Source organism: Crinia signifera, chromosome 9, assembly GCF_055691185.1.
Source record: "Crinia signifera chromosome 9, ASM5569118v1, whole genome shotgun sequence".
In the NCBI taxonomy this organism is placed as follows: Eukaryota; Metazoa; Chordata; class Amphibia; order Anura; family Myobatrachidae; genus Crinia; species Crinia signifera.
The window spans coordinates 8,320,333-8,342,300 of NC_139225.1; the positions used below are offsets into that span (position 1 = coordinate 8,320,333).

Sequence of the window (21,968 nt, forward strand, 5' to 3'; positions counted from 1 at the left end):
AAGAGATAAACTGGAGATAAAGCGGAGGAAAGGTAAAAGGAGATAAAGCACCAGCCAATCATCTCCCAACTGTCTTTTTCAAACACAGCTGATTGGCTGGTGCTTTATCTCCTTTTACCTTTTCTCCGCTTTATCTCTGGCTGGTGCTTTATCTCCTTTTACCTTTTCTCCGCTTTATCTCCAGTTTATCTCTTCTCCAAGCTTAATAAATCTGCCTCTGTGTCTTTCAAAAAGGAAAACTTAGTATTTTTCTACAAAGAGGAACATTGAAAACCCCACTAAGTGGAAATATATCAAATCTAGTAGAGATGACTGTTCAAAAAGGTGCCAATAGTAACCAACAAGATTCTACTTCTCATTTATCTAGTACATTCTAGAATGGAAGCTGTGATCTGATTGGTTGTTATTGGCAGATTCTCTACCTTTAGTTCCAAATCACCTTTTTCCAGAATTATCCTCTGGATCGGCCCGACAGCCTGTATTTGGAGAACATGGCTGAAAATGACCAGACGGTCTGACACGATCATTCGCTTTTCGTTATATTCAACTATCACACAACACACGGAAAGGCTATTCAATTAAATCCATGCCTTTTTTTCACAGACATTTCACTGAGAGGAAAATGAGACCCCCGGGGACTGAATTGGGCTGGTATCTGAATATGCCCCATTGCGCTAAGATTATACAATTCAAACTACAGTATTAATGTCTTAGAGATATACGGGACCTGTCAGCACACCAGCAACATTACAGCAATCGGGTGTCCGTTATGTTATCACAAGGTTCTGTGTTTCACTCTCAAAATACTTAAACATGCATTTCATCTTCAGGTCTATAACACAACGGTATCAAGAGGAATTCTCTTTATTTTACTCATTAACAGCATTTGCCTCCTGCCCTATACAAGCTACCAAGAGCAACATCACAGAGCAATTTTAAAGTACAGTTTTGTCTCCGCGTATCTGCCTCTCCCTAAATGATATTATAATATCTATGTGTCACAGGCCACTGCATTACAACCTGGGAATGGTGAGTGCAGGTGTGCGCCCCAGTCCTAGTAATGGCGAGGAGTGTTGGTGGAATTTTTATGTGTGTCTATATTTGGGTTAATTTTTAATGAACTATTCTGTGATCCTAGTTTCTCATGCACCACAGGTAAGCGCATTTATCTTACACCTGTGACAGCTGCATCCTCAGCTGATAACTCAGAGAGTTGTGTTGGTGATGTGTCACCTTTAAAAGCCAGGAGTTAGCTGGCAGGTGAGCTTTAAATCTGGAAGCGGTCACTGAAGTAGATACCAGTAAGCAAAGTGGGAAAATCCAGGATGCTGCAGATATTATTGTAAGTCAGTTTTGCAGCTCTGTAGATCCTAATGTGGTCAACTGGAATCACAGAGGGGAAGATAAAGTGGATAGAGATAGGACCTTATTCTGGTTGACTCGCAAGACTGCAAATTTTGCAGCCTTGCAAGTCCCCCACACGTCACCCACCGCCCTCATGGCTACCCGCCTCCCACTCGCATCCCATTTGCATAATCATCCATTCGCAGCCTTGGGTGCGGGGGAGAATTAATTTGATGGTCGTGACTATCGAATGATTTCTCCAGCACTCGCAGAACTGAGACACCTTGTGGTGTCTCAGATCCCTGAGCACCCTGTGTGGAAAGCGACCTGGCAGCTGACATCCTGGATCCGCTGAGGTCAGCTTCCCGCCCCCCACACCTACGTTACTGGGCCATTACCATGGGAACGCCCAGCTGTGCCCATGTCCCCCCTGCCCGCACTGCTAGGTGCGAGCGGGACGGCGAACATGCAGTTCACCGTGCCCGCTCGCACCAAGCGTCTGCACATGCGCAAACACTAAAAAAATCGTCCCACTGTCCGAACGCACAGGAAACCGATTACATCAGAATAACCCCCATAGTACGAACAAATACGCTCCAGACATTTTTAATGCACAGCATGTAAAAAGACTGTTATAGCAATTGGTTTGAACTTTATCCTTCCTTACTTTATCTCTTGCCAAGCTTTGATAAACCTCCCACTTAGTACCGGTCACCAATAAAGTAACAGCATTTAAGTTTGCCTTTAGGACAACCAAAAAGCAGTACATAGGTAGATATCAGGATAGGTGGCAAAACGCTAGTGTCACATGGTCCTTCTCTGCTTCCATATGTTTTTTTTGGGTACAAAGAGCAGAGCACCTGCCTTGCACCCATAATTCCATTGTATCATCCCCTTGCAGCAGATGAAAAGGCAGTACACCAATACGCCATAGTTTAAAAGGATTATTTGGCTCCAAACCAACAGCTCAAATAAAATATTGGCCTTCAGGACCAATACCAACACTGCGTCTGCGTTCCGGAAAGACCTCTGGTAGAAAAATGCAACATTCAAAGAAATTAATGAAACCGGTAGGCGTGCATACTAAATCATATCGATGCCATTCTCTGCAGCGTACGCAACGTAAACAGGACTCTGTACCTGACTCTCCAGGAATATTTTTACTTTTTTTAAAGGAGGCGTCAACATAAAATGTAATTTTATTTTATAAGGTCATCGGAAAGAATGTCAGCCGTGATCTCAGCCTAGTAGTGTGTGTGTTGCGGCTCTTAATCAGATCAACAACTTTATATTACATTGTTACAAAGCACTTAGGGAAAATAAGAAAATATAAATGGGTTTACAGCTTTGTTCAACCAATAAAACATGGAACTGGATTTACAGATGAGCACTTTATAGTGCTGAACCAGTCACACTGGAGTTTCCTACATGCAGAAATATACAATTATAATTATTTATTTATTACCAGTTATTATATAGCGCACACATATTCTGCAGCGCTGTACAGAGAATATTTGAACAGTCACATCGGTCCCTTCCCCAGTGGAGCTTACAATCTATATTCCCTACCACGTGTACACGCACACATACAGACATTCTAGGGTTAATTTGTTGTGAGCCAATTAGCCTACCAGTATATTTTTGGATTGTGGGAGGAAACCGGAGTACCCGGAGGAAACCCAGGCAAGTACGGGGAGAATATACAAACTCTGCACAGTTAGGGTCATGGTGGGAATGGAACCCATGACCTCAGCGCTGTGAGGCAGTACTGCCCTGTTGCCCAATTCCAGGGTAACCTCTACCCCACGCTATAATGCACCTTCCATTTTACTATTTGTGTTCTGGATTATAAATGCCGTGTGTGGCGACTCTCCGTACACTATATAAAAGTACTGATACAAGATACAACAGGAAAAAGTCAGTGTAACAATATAAACATTAAGTGAACCAAACAACTTAATCCAAAGATCCACAGAAAGCTGGAATCTTCCGGTTTAATCGAAGCCCATTCCTTATATGACCTTACTGTTCTACGTTATATATCAGAGTATAAATCTGCTGCGGCAGAGGTCACCGTCAACAATCATTGTCACATGTTTTAGGTGCGTTTTACTGTAAGCAACGCGATAACTGCACGCAGCCGAATAATCTATTTATACACCTCTATAAAATCACTCATGGGAGTGTACACAAACCTACAGGTGACAATCTGACAATTAATGATTTGTTTTTGGTTTTCTGACCTTTTCACAAAGTTAAAGCAAGAACATGACCCAGATAAGTTTACAATTAGCTTTCAGTGTCATGCAACACTGTACAATTATCTGGTAGACCAGTGGTGTCAAACTCACGGCCCTGCAGCTGTTGTGGAACTACATGTCCCAGCATGCCCTGCCACAGTTTCAGCAATCCATTATATACAATCTGAGGCAGGTCATGCTGGGATGTGTAGTTCTACAACAGCTGGAGGCCCATGAGTTTGACACCACTGTGGTAGACCATCTGTCCAATCTGTCTGGTTGGAATGAAAAGCTTGTAATACATTGGAGCAAATGATAAAATTGATCGTTTGCTCTCAAACAATGTTGGAAAAATGATCAAAAACAGTCATTTTTGGGTAAATGTTTGTGAGCAAGTGATTGATTTGTCATTTGTGCCAATGCATTACCAGACATTCATTCCAACTAATCAGATTGGACAGATGGTCTGACAGATAATTGTATAGTGTATATACATATATATAAAGAGATATATATTTATTTTAGTCACCCTCCATACCCTCATTAGCAGATGTGCTCCTCACAATGACTCTTTGAGGAGACCTAACTCTGTATATGATACATTCACTATGCAAGCAGTATTATTTATATAGCGCACTTTCTCCAACAGGACTCAAGGCGCTTTACAGACAACAAAACAATGCACATAATACATAGGATTTGGGTGATACAGCAATAGATAAGTCACACAGACATAAAAGAAAGCCTGGTGAGCACACAGCGAGCACAATGCAGTGTCGGTGCGGGCATTTTGTATAATAACTTCCAGGAGTTGTGTATTCCACCCTAACAAGGTACCAGGTGAGGCAGCCATCTTAGCAGCACTGCGTAGGATTACCCCGGGTGGAGTAGTTTACCGCTAGACGAAATTACCCAAAATGAAGTGAATGCTCAGTGGAGTACGGTCCCAATAAGACAGTCAGGTCCATGTATTTTTCATCCCATACACAAGTGTACCGGATGAGGCAGCCATGTTGGGCGCACTACGAAGGTTACGCTGTGGGAGGTGAGCCATACAAGGACCCAATGCAGGTATGGGAAAGCGGGTGCTTGTGTAGCAGTATGATATACAGTGTATGGAAACACATCCTGCCCGCAGAGGAACCATCCGAGGCAAACAGCTGGGGTGCACGTGTACTGTAGGTCACTGCTGGCAGGGGGTGCAATCAGTGGAGGTACACATTACAGGAACAACACACTGTGAGGTAGAAATACACTAAAACCACGAGATAAAACATTGATAAAAAAAACAATACACTTTTTTTCTCATTGTTAAACAAGCTGGTTACTTTGTATTCATATTGTTACATGTTGATCTTCCAGATTGACAAAACAATGGTGTTTGCTTGACTTTGATTTGCTGAAATTCTGTGATGCATATGGTTACTGGATTTATTTTGTACATCAATATTGGACATTGGAATGTAATACAGAAAGTCCCTACGCAGCGACTGTGTGCAGTATTCAATGCCAGTGCGAGCGGCCGGCGAGGGGGTTAAACTGCGAGGATCACAGAAAACCAGTGATCCTCGCAGTTTAACCCCCGCGCCGGCCGCTCGCACTATGCAACGTTCCGGGGGAATCCTCGCAGTCACAGAACTGCGAGGATTCCCCTAAACTGCGAGAGCCGCGGCTAGTGCAGCAAACTCGCTGTAATTAGCCTCGGCTCTCGCAGCTTTTGGAGGCACATTCGCAAATTCCCCCTCGCTCAAAAAACGGAGCGAGGGGGAATTTGTGAATGAGGGGGGGTCAGTTGAATACTGACAGGGTGAGCGGTGACTGCGAGCAAAAAGTCCTGCTCGCAGTCACCGCTCGCCCACGGCATTGAATATATGCCTGTGTGTGAAGCAAGTCTCCTAGCATATGACAATAAATCTACTAGATTAGATTTAGACAACTAAATCTACTAAATATACTAGTAATAAACCATACTAGCGTGGGTTTCCTCTGGGTACTCCGGTTTCCTCCCACAATCCCCCAAAAATACTGGTAGGTTAATTGGCTCCTAACAAAATTTACCCTAGAATGTCTGTGTGTGCGTGTACATGTGGTAGGGAATATAGATTGTAAACTCCACTGGGGCAGGGACTGATGTGAGTGTTTAAAATATTCTCTGTAAAGCACTATATAAATAACTGGTAATAAATAAATTATATATATATATATATATATATATATATATATATATATATATATATAACAATAGTGATATCACAAATAACAGATGGAATGTATCCACAGCTTAGGGAACATTTTGGAACATTTGCAATATACGAATGTGCACATCTGTAGTCCACTTTCACCTGAAAATCTAATAGATAATTGAATTGTTTAACTCACCCACTTGTGTCTGCTGCAGGAGGGTTAGGTCACCAAACGTGCTTATCCCAATGGCCACATAATCTGGCTCTCGAGTGTTCCTAAATTAAGGTGCCTTAACTGATGCTGCAGCCCAGGGAACAGTCTCTTACAGCAGGCTCTCTCTTCCAGCAGAACAATCCACCAGGCATCAGACCACAGTACCGCACTGGATGCTGTATTTCTCGTATTATTTTTCAAGCGCAAGGCTCAATAGCATTTGGCCTAAAAGGTTAGAAAAAGAAAGCAGGATTAAAATTCCCTGCTCCACAACCGAACTTGCTTTTAAAGTTAGAGAGATGCCCTCTGCGAGGTTTCGGCAAATCATTCTAGAGCATATGTTTGCTGATAAGTTTTCTTTGACTCTTTTGCTTGGGTAGTAACTTGAGCTGGACAGCTCCGGAGGGGAAGGGGATATGACGTCTGTGTTCTTGAAATGTAACTCGGTCTCTTCTGCGAATGTAGGCAGTTAACCCATCAATCACATACGATGGCGCAATTCCAAGAGACCTCGTAAAAAGAACACTTTTTGGTGTGAAAATGATTTCATGGAAGTCGCTTTAGTGCGATTCAATGACAGCTCATTTTTAGGACGTCATGAATTTTTTTCTGCCGACAACAGGAAATTCATTTTAGCACCAACTGAAATGACTTGATTGTGCAAACGGCAAGAACGTCCTATGAAAGAGAACCATTCAAATGTGAGAGGATTACTCATTGAAAGTCAGGCCCTTTTAGCCATGCCTCAAGTCATTTCTGTGAAACAGGAAAATATATAAAGGGTGAAATCATAATCTGCTTCGTATAACAATACACAGGCCAGAAAAAAAGTCATTTCTAATGAATGGCTTCTTCCAACTTGACCAAAACACATGCAAAGAAAAGTTTTCAATCAACAGAGAGAATGAAGAAAAATCTATGTATCTAGATCAGTGTTTTTCAACCACCGTCCCGTGGTACACTAGTGTGCCTTCAGCTGTTCTCAAGTGTGCCCCCAGATCTAGAGATGCCCAAACCAGTTTACAGACACCACCAGTTCACCTGTTATTTACTGGTCTCTTCTTTTCATTTAAAGGGACAATGTATTTTATTTTTGTTACCTGTGGGGACCAGTGTGATTGTTTTTTTATATGGGGGCCAATAGGTTTTTTTTTTTTTTCCTGTGGGGGACAATGTGTTTTTGCCCTGTGGGAATCTCATGGTGTGCTTTGGCAATTTTAAAATCTTATTTAGTGTGCCGCAAGGTAGAAAGGTTGAAAATCACTGCTCTAGATCTCTCTCTCGATATATAAATAAATATCTTGTACATTATGTCCATGTTTTATGCATGTAATTTTCTCCAACATACAGCGCCGCAGATCAATGTGGAGCCCAATAATATTATTAATTATTGTTATTAAGTACAGAAGGAATGATCTTCTCTGCGAGCACTAGGGAAGGAATATAGCACTGTGTCATGAGATGCGGTGTGTACCGTTTTCTGTGCTGTGGGAGGGAGTATAGATTTACACATAGATATTGCACAAGACACTATGTAAACAATTATCACATGACATCTAACAGAGGGGAACGTGTAAAGCTGGATACACTTATCCAATTTGGGCAATTATCACCCGATTCCAAAAGAACAGCCCGAGAAATAGAGTGGAAAGGGGATGCGGTCATCTATTAGAATGAACTTAGGTCTACAGTCATTAGGTCGACCCCACTAGGTCGACTGGCAGGAAGGTCGACCTGACTTAAGGTCGACATGGGCCAAGGTCGACATGACTTAAGGTCGAATTTGCATAAAGGTCGACATGAGGAAGGTTGACTGGTCATAAGGTCGACATGGGTTTTTCACAGTTTTTTGAGCCGACATGTGCCGACAGGCGGTATTTCATGCCGTACCATCCACTAGGGCGTGGTGGGAGAATAAAATAGTGTGCCGAGCGCAGCGAGGCACCGTGCCCGAAGCATCGCGAGTGAAGCGAGCGATGCGAGGGTCCGATTCTCATTGCCAACTGTGTCCATGTCGACTGTGTCGACATTCGGATAAAAAAACAGTGAAAAACCCATGTCGACCTTATGACCAGTCGACCTTCCTCATGTCGACCTTTATGCAAATTCGACCTTAAGTCATGTCGACCTTGGCCCATGTCGACCTTCCTGCCAGTCGACCTAGTGGGGTCGACCTAAGTTCATTCTGACAGATGTCCCGATTCCGTGGAAAGTGGCCAAATAAACCACATGCAAAAAAAAAAAAATTCAGGTAGACCTCAGAATGAATAGTCTTAAAAAAATCCAGCATTTAGCGCAGGGGGCAGGGAACTTTTTACCTTTTACCCCAAAATATATTTAGATACGCCGACGTTACCCCCTTGATTTGAAGGAAGGAAATCGCCTGGCAGCCATTGATGATGATGATGATGACCATGTATGGCTTTGTACCACACACATCAATACATGGTCACCATCATCAACATCAATGACGACATCCAGGCAACTATTAGTGTCAGTATTTCAATACTCTTCCCGACCTTGCATAGCTTCTAACGGGCACTGATAACACCTATTTATCGAAGCGTACCCTTCTGCTGCATAACCCATTCCTGAGGCTGGTACTCCGACCCCCTGCCTCATGCCTTGACCATCTCTGCCTGCTTACATCCTGCTATCAAGCCACCTCCCACTTGCTTGCACCTCATGTAATCTGTCTGTCTCCCCTTCGTACAAGATCATAAGCTCCTCAGAGCAGGGCCCTCTTCCCTCTTGTTGTCAAAGCCCTCTTCTCTTCACATTCCACTCACAGCTCTCCTATACTCAAACACTCAGTGACCATCTTTGTCCACATGCTCATCTCCATCTTTGGCCAGCAGCCCCTAGTAGCACCCTATGTGGTAGGGACTATAGATTGTAAAATCCACTGGGGCAGGGACTGATGTGACTGTTCAAATATTCTCTGTACAATGCTGCAGAATGTGTGTGCGCTATATAAATAACTGGTAATAATAGTCTCGGTACAGCGCTGCGGAATATGTGTGCGCTATATAAATAACTGGTAATAATAGTCTCTGTACAGCACTGCGGAATATGTGTGCGCTATATAAATAACTGGTAATAATAGTCTCTGTACAGCGCTGCGGAATATGTGTGCGCTATATAAATAACTGGTAATAATAATCTCTGTACAGCGCTGAGGAATATGTGTGCGCTATATAAATAACTGGTAATAATATTCTCTGTACAGCGCTGCGGAATATGTGTGCGCTATATAATAACTGGTAATAATATTCTCTGTACAGCGCTGAGGAATATGTGTGCGCTATATAAATAACTGGTAATAATATTCTCTGTACAGCACTGCGGAATATGTGTGCGCTATATAATAACTGGTAATAATAATCTCTGTACAGTGCTGCGGAATATGTGTGCGCTATATAATAACTGGTAATAATAGTCTCTGTACAGCGCTGCGGAATATGTGTGCGCTATATAAATAACTGGTAATAATATTCTCTGTACAGCTCTGCAGAATATGTGTGCGCTATATAATAACTGGTAATAATAGTCTCTGTACAGCGCTGCGGAATATGTGTGCGCTATATAAATAACTGGTAATAATATTCTCTGTACAGCGCTGCGGAATATGTGTGCACTATATAATAACTGGTAATAATAATCTCTGTACAGTGCTGCGGAATATGTGTGCGCTATATAATAACTGGTAATAATAGTCTCTGTACAGCGCTGCAGAATATGTGTGCGATATATAAATAACTGGTAATAATAGTCTCTGTACAGCGCTGCGGAATATGTGTGCGCTATATAAATAACTGGTAATAATAGTCTCTGTACAGCTCTGCAGAATATGTGTGTGCTATATAATAACTGGTAATAATATTCGGTACTTGTTTCCTAGAACGGCCACAATCGTGAGTGATCGTGGCTCTTAATTAAGGGACACGATCCTCACGATGTGGCCGATTTTTTACAATTTTTTCACTTTGATTGACAGAAATCGGGTCAATCGGTCGGTCGCGACCAATTAAAATCGGCCGCGATGCGACCGACCGATTGACCCGATTTTTCCATAGACTTCAATGTTAAAAAATCTTTTAACATTGAAATCGGTCGGTCTTGTGCCATTATAATGGCACAAGATGAGATGGACTTGATTAAGTCCATCTCACATAGGGAAAAATGATAAAAAAGGTGAAATGGGCCAATATGACCCATTTCACATTTTTTATGTGCCCGCCATGACCCCACGATAGACGTGAACCCGAAGCGTGGCGAGCGCAGCGAGCCCGCGAGGGGCGGCGGTGCGCGTCCTCCGACCTTTTCATTCCCCTACTATCCACTAGGGCGTGGAGTGAGAATATAATAGTGTGGCGAGCGCAGCGAGCCACCGAGCCCGAAGCGTGGCGAGCACAGCGAGCCCCGCGAGGGGACGCGTATACCTGTGAAGTTAGACGCGTCCGCTCGCCACGCTTCGGGCTCGGTGGCTCGCTGCGCTCGCCACACTATTATATTCTCACTCCACGCCCTAGTGGATAGTAGGGGAATGAAAAGGTCGGAGGACGCGCACCGCCGCCCCTCGCGGGCTCGCTGCGCTCGCCACGCTTCGGGTTCACGTCTATCGTGGGGTCTAGCACACTTATTAACATTTGGGGGGGCAATTTAAACAAATCTGTTGAAAAAAAAAAAAAAATCGGGTGAAAAATCGGTCGATCGGATCGGTCGCATCGTATGCGACCAAATCGCATGCGATGCGATCGATCCGATTTTTTATCTTACGACCACAACGATCTAAATCGTTGTGGCCGTTCTAGGAAACAAGTACCTAATATTCTCTCTACAGCGCTGCGGAATATGTGTGCGCTATATAATAACTGGTAATATTCTCTGTACAGCGCTGCGGAATATGTGTGCGCTATATAATAACTGGTAATAATATTCTCTGTACAGCGCTGCGGAATATGTGTGCACTATATAATAACTGGTAATAATATTCTCTGTACAGCGCTGCGGAATATGTGTGCGCTATATAAATAACTGGTAATAATAGTCTCTGTACAGCGCTGTGGAATATGTGTGCGCTATATAATAACTGGTAATAATATTCTCTCTACAGCGCTGCGGAATATGTGTGCACTATATAATAACTGGTAATAATAGTCTCTGTACAGCGCTGCGGAATATGTGTGCGCTATATAAATAACTGGTAATAATATTCTCTGTACAGCTCTGCAGAATATGTGTGTGCTATATAATAACTGGTAATAATAGTCTCTGTACAGTGCTGCAGAATATGTGTGCGCTATATAATAACTGGTAATAATAGTCTCTGTACAGCGCTGCGGAATATGTGTGCGCTATATAATAACTGGTAATAATAGTCTCTGTACAGCGCTGCGGAATATGTGTGCGCTATATAATAACTGGTAATAATAGTCCCTGTACAGCGCTGCGGGATATGTGTGCGCTATATAATAACTGGTAATAATAGTCTCTGTACAGCGCTGCGGAATATGTGTGCGCTATATAATAACTGGTAATAATATTCTCTGTACAGCGCTGTGGAATATGTGTGCACTATATAATAACTGGTAATAATAGTCTCTGTACAGCGCTGCGGAATATGTGTGCGCTATATAATAACTGGTAATAATATTCTCTCTACAGCGCTGCGGAATATGCATGCGCTATAGAAATAATGTTTATAAATAAATTGATTTACAATTTGGGGGGGGGGGGGGGGGAATATACATATGTAAGTAATACAAGAGCATGTGAGAAAAAAAAAGTGACAGAGATATATGGAATCTTTGTTTCCTGTGCGGATGACAAACATACTGACTGACTATATATAGAGAATGGCAGTTCAGCAGCAGAAGTACAACAGAAACTACACAAGTCCCAGAGTGACATCACAGAGGCTGTATTACAGTTCAAGGCCACGGTTTGACAAAAACAATAACTGAAATGAACCTAAACAGCTGAAAGCGAACTGTTTTGAAGTATCTGTCAAACCCGAGTTTCCTCTAGCAGGGAGCAGACCAGCTGGCTTCATGGGGAGGAGAAGCCCTGTGACCTCGCGAGCCAGCACCACCAACAATTTGCTAACCTAAGCACCAAGACTGCGGTGGACTGAGGCGGTAAACAGACTTGAGCAATGCACTCTCTCCAGGGATGAATCACAACCACGTAGCACCCATTCTTCCTGTCATCGTGGCTTTACAGATCAGCTGCTGAGACTGGCTTCATTTTGTAACGAGCCCTGCTGCCACAGCAAAGGGCGGGCACACACTTCATCATTCAATCAGTACATAGAAAAATACCAAGACTTTATAACACCGAAGGCGGCCAGGTAACAAAATACATAGAACTCAAATTAGCTACATATAAATATACCATCCGGTTCATGAACAAGTCGCCGAACCTACAGAACCAAATATCATATAACTAACCGCTGGTTGCGTTTAGTAACCAGGTGGCGAGCAAAGCGTGCCCGCGAGGGTCCGTTTGGGTCCCTTGTTCCGACCTTGCTCCTCCTCTCCCCGCCCCCTCTCCTCCCCAGGTCCTTACGGCGAAGGGGAACTAGTCACGACCGGTATGTCATACCCTACCATCTACTACTTGTAGCGTTACCCAAACACTGTTATGACAGAACCGGGCCTGACACAACGGGTGGGAATTGTTGCTGAATGGACCCATGTGTCTTCCATGTGTATTAGGATGACCTGAAAGCAATTTCCTTATTCCTGTCCAGGACCAAACGCAAGGTCTAGACAGTGCGGAGGGAAATGACGTATAATCTAATCCAAATACATGATTTATAAATACAGAAATATTGTGGATCCCCACATTATGCAGAAATATCACATATTTACAAAGTCAAGGACATTTCACTTTTTGAGGCTATACTGCGCTTTCCCACCTTAAATACACAACATGACAGCTTTGCTTTTTTTATTTTATTTATTAATACAATTAATTTAGACAAACTAGTCTCAAAATAATGTGGGTTTATGCATTTGAATAAGTATTTTATCCAAATCGGGATCGAACAGCCAATTCACCATGTGTACACCCCTTAACGGTTGTGTCTGCACAGATTTCTTTTTCGAGAAATACCTTTCTAGGGATATTTTACACACTACAGAGGTGACTGTCCGTTCGGCATCACACAAGAATGAATTTGGATTGCGTTTTCACTATCGTATAGCTTAGTGACCTGTAAATAAATGGTGGTATGGAGGACGTCAGAGAGAGGAGCGGTAAAAGGAAATACATGAAATACCGCCTTAAGGCACATGTCTACTACAAACACGTTAAATACCCATGTCGACCTTTTTGACTGTCAACCTAGCCTATGTTGACCTAATGCGGGTGTTGACTTTCCAACCTGTCAAAAAACTATTAATATTATAAAATCCTTTATCCTATTAGAACAGAAACAGGTACTGAAAGAACAAAACCAGAAGCAAGTGACTTACAGCACGAAGCATTGCACAAGGTTTATAAGCATTGCAGCAGGGAAAAATTCTCTTCCATTAACATCACTGACTTTATCTCTCTTTGTACTCCCACTCGCCCTCTTGGCACCATAAATGCGGCTATCTCTCCTACCGCCAAGATTTTTTTGCTTTTGTTGCTCCCACCCTCTGGAATTCTCTACCTCTCCCTCTCTCCACACCTCTCTACAAAAGCTTCGATGGCTCTTCATCAAAGCCAAACAACTCTCATTGTCTTCATCAAAGCCCACCAACTCTCATCCTAACCCCATGTGCCAGCCCGGTCTGACCACCCCGCCTCTTTGGAATGTAAAGTTTCACGAGCAGGGTCCTTCTCACCCCATGTGCTACGTCGTCCTCTATGTACCCAGCTTTACACAACAATGGGCATGATTCAGAACTAAGTGCTAATGTGAGAAATCACCGTGGACCGCGGCGAGAAAGAAATTCCATACGCAATTCCCGAAATGAACAGTTTTTGTGATCTGCGCAATTGTGAGTAACTCCGCCCCTTCCACAAATCTGCAACTATGACAGGGTGGAAGTGGCCGGCGCTGTTGTCACAGACTCTCCAAAAATGCATTTACAACTTATGCATTTTTTATTTTTTTTGCTAATCGCCGTTGCGCATTAACGATGAATACGGAAAGCATGCGCAGTCATTCGATAATCCATTGATTCCCGAATTTTTTGATAAGCGATCAATTTTAAACCGTCTCTTGGATGAGGACACACTCATTGACCACTCCCCTCACTAGTCTCTATCTGCTTCCTTCTGAATGTCACAGGCGCATATTTCCAATCCCAATCGCAGTCCACGTGGATGGTAAAGTGTAAAAAATGAATGTCGACCACTGCCAAGTCGACATTTTGATTGCGTCTACAGTTTGTTTTGTAAGTCGACTAGATGATATTAGCTTATTGATTGTCGACCCGTTAACTGAATCCTAATCACATCTGTCAAGCAGTATGGGTGATGCAATATATCACGCTGGATTGGTCACTTTTTCTTGTTTGTTAGTATCGGTCCTGATCATGGTGGTAATTCTGGTTCACTCCTTCTGGCAAATTCCTTCTTAAATGGACAAAACTACGTGCAGTGCAGGTGGAGCAGATGTTACTTTGGGTGGGGGTTTACTTCAAAGTGAGATCTATATTGCAGTGTAAAAATAAAGCAGTCAGTATTTACCCTGCACAGAAACAAAATAACTCACCCAAATCTAATTCTCTCTGCACATGTTACATCTGCCCCTCTGCGGTGCACACGGTTTTGTCCATCTAAGAAGGAATTTGCTAGGAGTGAACCAGAATAACCTCCTATGTACTTAATAAGGTGTCAAGAAGTCTGGTTGCTTGTCGCAGATTATTATTCGTTATAGTGCATGGGCTTCAGGAATGATCCCCCCACCCCCAACTCTGTGACAGGCAGCTGCACTGGCGTAACACTGCAGTGACACCAGACACACTAAGCTCCAAACCGGCCTAAAAGTCTTGTATATGATTTACAAAACATCTGTCCTACTTAATAAAACCATTTAAGAGACACTTTCACAAGCTTCTAAAGTAACATGAGATTGTCTGACTCAGGAGGAAATCGAGAATACCAGTCTAACCACAGGTAGGATTGGAAACCTCATGTATGTATGTATTACTGGTACTGGAGGTGTGTTTGAATTCCCCTCGCTTACAGGTCTGCCCAGCCTTCTATAATAGTTAACTCATTCATAGATGACGCCGCAAGTGACTGTACTCAGAGGCTGAAGAAGTTGTGGATTCTCCCCCCGACTCCTGTAACACAAGAAAGCACACTGATTCACTGGTCTGTGGGCCTTATTCTGGTTCACTCTTAGAGGCAAATTCCTTCTTGTTAGCCGCCACGCCGTGAAGCCAGGAACGGGCGGCGGAAGCGAGGCATTCAGTAAGCATTGGGGACGTTGCCAGGCAGCGTTCCGGGCTTCAGACTCGTCATCTCCAGTGGCCGGGCGTCGCCTGGCAACGCTCCCTGAACTTTCGGCCGGCAGCTCCCCTCCGTACGGCTGATGTAATCAGCCAGGGGACGGGCAATTCAAATAAATAGTGGGCGTCTGTTGGGAACAGACACCGGTTAAAGCATCCTACTCCGCGTCCTGCTAAGTTGTGGTGTGTTCCTGGTTCCGGTGCCTGCCTGTCAGCGTGCTTGATTCCAGTCTACTCTCTGCTAGTCGGTGTTCCTGGCTTCCGTGCTGTGTCCTAGTCTCAGTCGATTCCTGCTCCGCACTGCACTTTAGAAGACTTCATCTATGGATCTGTCATCTCCCAGATAAGGCAGGGGCAACCCTGCAGTGCTTTCCATTGTGCACTGGTTCACTTATATTCCATCACTTACGCATTGTTGCGCCTGTATTTGTTATATTCCATCACTTACGCATTGTTGCGCCTGTATTTGTTATATTCCATCACCTACGCATTGTTGCGCCTGTATTTGTTATATTCCATCACCTACGCATTGTTGCGCCTGTATTTGTTATATTTCATCTCATATGCATTGTTGCACCCACACCGTGTATTGTTTTATTATTGAAACCGGTGCAGTCAGTCATTTCCTGTGCGTTACCTCCTGAGCATTTCCTCTGGGATCTCTGGGAATACCCCATTCTGTGTGAAGGGGGGTCTTTAGTCAGTGTTCCCCTTGCTGTCTTCCTGCCTTGGCGGTTGCGTTGTCCCCCATAAGGGTTCTATTCCCACCACGTGTTATATATACGGGGCAGTACGGATGGTGTAATGGTTACATTACTGCCTCACAGCACTGAGGTCATGGGTTCTATCCCCACCATGTGTTATATATACGGGGCAGTACGGATGGTGTAATGGTTAGCATTACTGCCTCACAGCACTGAGGTCATGGGTTCTATCCCCACCATGTGGTATATATACGGGGCAGTACGGACGGTGTAATGGTTAGTATTACTGCCTCACAGCACTGAGGTCATGGGTTCTATCCCCACCATGTGTTATATATACGGGGCAGCACGGATGGTGTAATGGTTAGCATTACTGCCTCACAGCGCTGAGGTCATGGGTTCTATCCCCACCATGTGTTATATATACGGGGCAGTACGGATGGTGTAATGGTTAGCATTACTGCCTCACAGCACTGAGGTCATGGGTTCTATCCCCACCATGTGGTATATATACGGGGCAGTACGGACGGTGTAATGGTTACATTACTGCCTCACAGCGCTGAGGTCATGGGTTCTATCCCCACCATGTGTTATATATACGGGGCAGTACGGACGATATAATGGTTACATTACTGCCTCACAGCGCTGAGGTCATGGGTTCTATTCCCACCATGTGTTATATATACTGGGCAGTACGGACGGTGTAATGGTTAGCATTACTGCCTCACAGCGCTGAGGTCATGGGTTCCATTCCCACCATGTGTTATATATACGGGGCAGTACGGATGGTGTAATGGTTAGCATTACTGCCTCACAGCGCTGAGGTCATGGGTTCCATTCCCACCATGGCTCTAACTGTGCAGAGTTTGTATATTCTCCCCGTACTTGAGTGGGTTTCCTCCGGGTGCTCTGGTTTCCTCCGGGTGCTCTGGTTTCCTCCCACAATCCAAAAATATTCTGGTAAGCTAATTGGCTCCCAACAAAATTAACCCTAGAATGTCTGTGTGCATGTACCTGTGGTAGGGAATATAGATTGTAAGCTCCACTGCGGCAGGGACTGATGTGAATGTTGAAATATTCTCTGTACAGCGCTGTGGAATATGTGTGCGCTATATACGAAACATAATAATAATAATAATAATAATAATAATAATAATAATAATAATAATGACGTCCCTACTGCTCTTACTAGAGGTACACATGATTACAGAAACACAAATAGACCACTACTGGGTATGGTGACAGATACAAGGTGGATGACCTCTAACACTAGTTTCTAGCGGTCTTTATCTGGTCTCTTTTCTCTCCTCCAAAGCTATACACAACGACCGTCTCACCAGACATCCCCCAGGGAGAAGCCAGGACTATTTTATCCACAGATGGCTTCAGTCTCGGATTCTGCAATGATACGAGAAACACTGACACTCAATGCCAGAACTGCAGTGATAACTTTGTGTTGTCCTGATCCAATGTGAGCGTGTTATTTCCTGACATCTAACATGACACCAATCTGGCGCAGAGACTTGGCTGTCTGTTCATCTTACTTCCTGCCTGGCCCCTGGAAGAGATACGCAGGATGTGATGGGTCAGCTGTCCCGTGAACCTGGCCCAATACAATAAACAGCCTTCTGCAGACTGCAACACAATCTCAGCTCAAGTGGCCCCTGCATGGGGCTATCTATTCCGTTCCATCCCGGGGTGACAGATTTTTTTTTTTTAAATCTCTCATTACCAATCAAGCCCAAAAAATGTATGCCAGTTCCTGATACAATCTGGAGCGAGCCAATATTAAAGTATACAAAGGACTGACATTTGTTACAAGGCTGAATGCTTGCACTAATCCAGATAAATGTATTAGTTATTATTGTTCACCTGGGTGACACCGTTGGGTCGACAGGGTTCTAGGTCGACATGTGTAAAGGTCGACAGATGCCTAGGTCGACATGGGTTAAGGTCAACACATGCGTTAGGTCGACATGGGTTAGGTCGACAGGCCATTAGGCCGACATGGGGTTTTTCACAGTTTTTTGCCCCAAATGTCGACACAATTGACATGGACACAGTTGGAAGTGAACTGCTTCGGGCACATTATTTCATTCTCACACCACACCCTAGTGGATGGTAGGGCATGAAATACCGCCTGTCGGCACATGTCGGCACATGTCGGCTCAAAAACCATGTCGACCTAACGACTTGTCGACCTAACGCATGTGTCGACCTTAACCCATGTCGACCTTGTCCCATGTCGACCTAGACACCTGTTGACCTTCACCCATGTCGACCTAGAACCCTGTCCACCTTGCCACCTGTCAACCCAACAGCGTCGACCTAAGTGCTGTCGATAATACAACCGTATCCTGGTGGGACATAGGGTCCACGCTATTTATTTACAGTGTCTTATATAGCGCAGCAGATTCCGTTACAGTGTCTTATATAGCGCAGCAGATTCCGTTACAGTGTCTTATATAGCGGAGCAGATTCCGTTACAGTGTCTTATATAGCGCAGCAGATTCCGTTACAGCGTCTTATATAGCGCAGCAGATTCTGTTACAGCGTCTTATATAGCGCAGCAGACTCCGTTACAGTGTCTTATATAGCGCAGCAGATTCCGTTACAGTGTCTTATATAGCGCAGCAGATTCCGTTACAGTGTCTTATATAGCGCAGCAGATTCAGTTACAGTGTCTTATATAGCGCAGCAGATTCCGTTACAGGGTCTTATATAGCGCAGCAGATTCCGTTACAGTGTCTTATATAGCGCAGCAGATTCCGTTACAGTGTCTTATATAGCGCAGCAGATTCCGTTACAGTGTCTTATATAGCGCAGCAGATTCCGTTACAGTGTCTTATATAGTGCAGCAGATTCCGTTACAGTGTCTTATATAGCGCAGCAGATTCAGTTACAGTGTCTTATATAGCGCAGCAGATTCCGTTACAGGGTCTTATATAGCGCAGCAGATTCAGTTACAGTGTCTTATATAGCGCAGCAGATTCCGTTACAGTGTCTTACATAGCGCAGCAGATTCCGTTACAGTGTCTTATATAGCGCAGCAGATTCCGTTACAGTGTCTTATATAGCGCAGCAGATTCCGTTACAGCGTCTTATATAGCGGAGCAGATTCCGTTACAGCGTCTTGTATAGCGCAGCAGATTCCGTTACAGTGTCTTATATAGCGCAGCAGATTCCGTTACAGTGTCTTATATAGTGCAGCAGATTCAGTTACAGTGTCTTATATAGCGCAGCAGATTCCGTTACAGTGTCTTATATAGCGGAGCAGATTCCGTTACAGCGTCTTATATAGCGCAGCGGGTTCCGTCACAGTGTCTTATATAGCGCAGCAGATTCCGTTAGTGTCTTATATAGCGCAGCAGATTCCGTTAGTGTCTTATATAGTGCAGCAGATTCCGTTACAGCGTCTTATATAGTGCAACAGATTCCGTTACAGCGTCTTATATAGCGCAGCAGATTCCGTTAGTGTCTTATTTAGCGCAGCAGATTCCGTTACAGTGTTTTATATAGCGCAGCAGACTCCGTTACAGTCTCTTATATAGCGCAGCAGATTCCGTTACAGTCTCTTATATAGTGCAGCAGGTTCCGTTACAGCGTCTTATATAGCGCAGCAGATTCCGTTACAGCGTCTTATATAGCGCAGCAGATTCCGTTACAGTGTCTTATATAGCGCAGCAGATTCCGTTACAGTGTCTTATATAGCGCAGCAGATTCCGTTACAGTGTCTTATATAGCGCAGCAGATTCCGTTAAAGTGTCATATAGCGCAGCAGATTCCGTTACAGTGTCTTATATAGTGCAGCAGATTCCAGTACAGTGTCTTATATAGCGCAGCAGATTCCGGTACAGTGTCTTATATAGTGCAGCAGATACCGTATATAGCGCAGCAGATTCCGTTACAGTGTCTTATATAGCGCAGCAGATTCCGTTAGTGTCTTATATAGCGCAGCAGATTCCGTTACAGTGTCTTATATAGCGCAGCAGATTCCGTTAAAGTGTCATATAGCGCAGCAGATTCCGTTACAGTGTCTTATATAGTGCAGCAGATTCCAGTACAGTGTCTTATATAGCGCAGCAGATTCCGGTACAGTGTCTTATATAGTGCAGCAGATACCGTATATAGCGCAGCAGATTCTGTTACAGCGTCTTATATAGCGCAGCAGATTCTGTTGCGCTTAACAATTGGAACTGTGATAAAACAAACTGACATAGAGGTAGGAGGGCCCTGCTGCAAGCTTACAATCTATAGAACACTACGAAGGTCGACAGGGCCAATGTTGACACATGAAATAGGGAGGCCTGACCACGGTCGACCGGTGATGTGATTGTGACAGCCACCACCCCGTCGAGTCACCATTGCTAATGGCTGTGCTAAAACCAACTGAATAACCCCCATGAAGTTAAGTGAGTTTACCAGAGTCAATGAAAACATGCCGATGATTAGTGAAAACGTCACCATGCTGTTATTCAGGGGGGGGGGATTAGTATCTAAAAATACATTTGTCTCACTTCCCTTTGAAACCATACAGTAGCTTTCCTTTGTGCTGCTGTATATATATCAGAGCATAAACTGGCAGTAGTATACTCATTACAATGTTACAATATAAGTCCATCAGCCATAAAGCCTTTATATTTTGTATTGTGGCGAGAGAGAGAGAGAGAGAGAGAGAGAGAGAGAGAGAGAGAGAGAGAGAGAGAGAGAGAGAGAGAGAGAGAGAGAGAGAGAGAGAGAGAGAGAGAGAGAGAGAGAGAGAGAGAGAGAGAGAGGCGCTAGAGAAGAGGTGTACTAAAACTTAAGTTTAAAGCCACATAAGCTGCAATCAATGGATCAGAAGGAACTTTAATATAACCGTTATTCAAATCAATGTATTCCATTCTTATTCAAGTCTCCCGCTTCTTCAGTAGAGTGGACTAGTTGCTGCGCCATCTCGGCAGCGCGCAATCTGTACTGTGTAAAAGGTAAAAAAGTTCCCTGACCGCTGCTCTACCTACACACTGTAGAGTTTGATTTTGCAGTGTAAATGATTGGCGCTTTAAAAAACCTGGAGAATTCTTACCAAATCCGTCAATTTCTGAATCTCTCATCCTATTACATTTCCCCTTAGACATCTACTTAGATGAAACATGTATTTTACGCCACTATATAAGGCAGCGCTATACAGCAAATATAACATTAGTCCCTGCCTTTTATGAGTCCCCCCACCCCTCCATGGTGTTTGCCTATATGCCTAGCCACAAAAAAAACACAATATAAATAAATAAGTCACACCAAACACTAAAAATAGGAAAATAAAATCTTCCCATTCATCTACAAAACAATATATTGGGACATTGCTCATTTTAATGTAAAGACCAATAGAGAACGAAATAGTCATTGACAGAACGCAGATTTAGGTTTATGAGACAGAAATCGATGTGATCGCACAATACATTGTTCTGACTAATTTGGTGTGTACAGAATTTCAAACAAAATAAAAAAAGAAAAGAAAAAGGTACTTGTTTCCTAGAACGGCCACAATCGTGAGTGATCGTGGCTCTTAATTAAGGGACACGATCCTCACGATGTGGCCGATTTTTTACAATTTTTTCCCTTTGATTGACAGAAATCGGGTCAATCGGTCGGTCGCGACCAATTAAAATCGGCCGCGATGCGACCGACCGATTGACCCGATTTTTCCATAGACTTCAATGTTAAAAAATCTTTTAACATTGAAATCGGTCGGTCTTGTGCCATTATAATGGCACAAGATGAGATGGGCTTGATTAAGTCCATCTCACATAGGGAAAAATGATAAAAAAGGTGAAATGGGCCAATATGAC

At 43.7% G+C, this 21,968-nt stretch overlaps 1 protein-coding gene across 4 annotated transcripts in view; it reads right to left on the reverse strand.

Annotated features, from left to right (window-relative positions):
- The window catches only part of NEK6 (NIMA related kinase 6), a 157,532-nt gene that overhangs the window by 114,467 nt on the left and 21,097 nt on the right, over positions 1 to 21,968 (reverse strand). For 2 of the 4 annotated variants that reach the window (XM_083160999.1, XM_083161001.1), the window contains exon 2: positions 5,964 to 6,206. The gene's annotated coding sequence lies outside the window, so the exon portion shown is untranslated. Of the gene's footprint in view, positions 1 to 5,963; positions 6,350 to 21,968 lie in introns of those variants that run through there. The other 2 variants (XM_083161002.1, XM_083161000.1) reach the window with 2 other exon arrangements.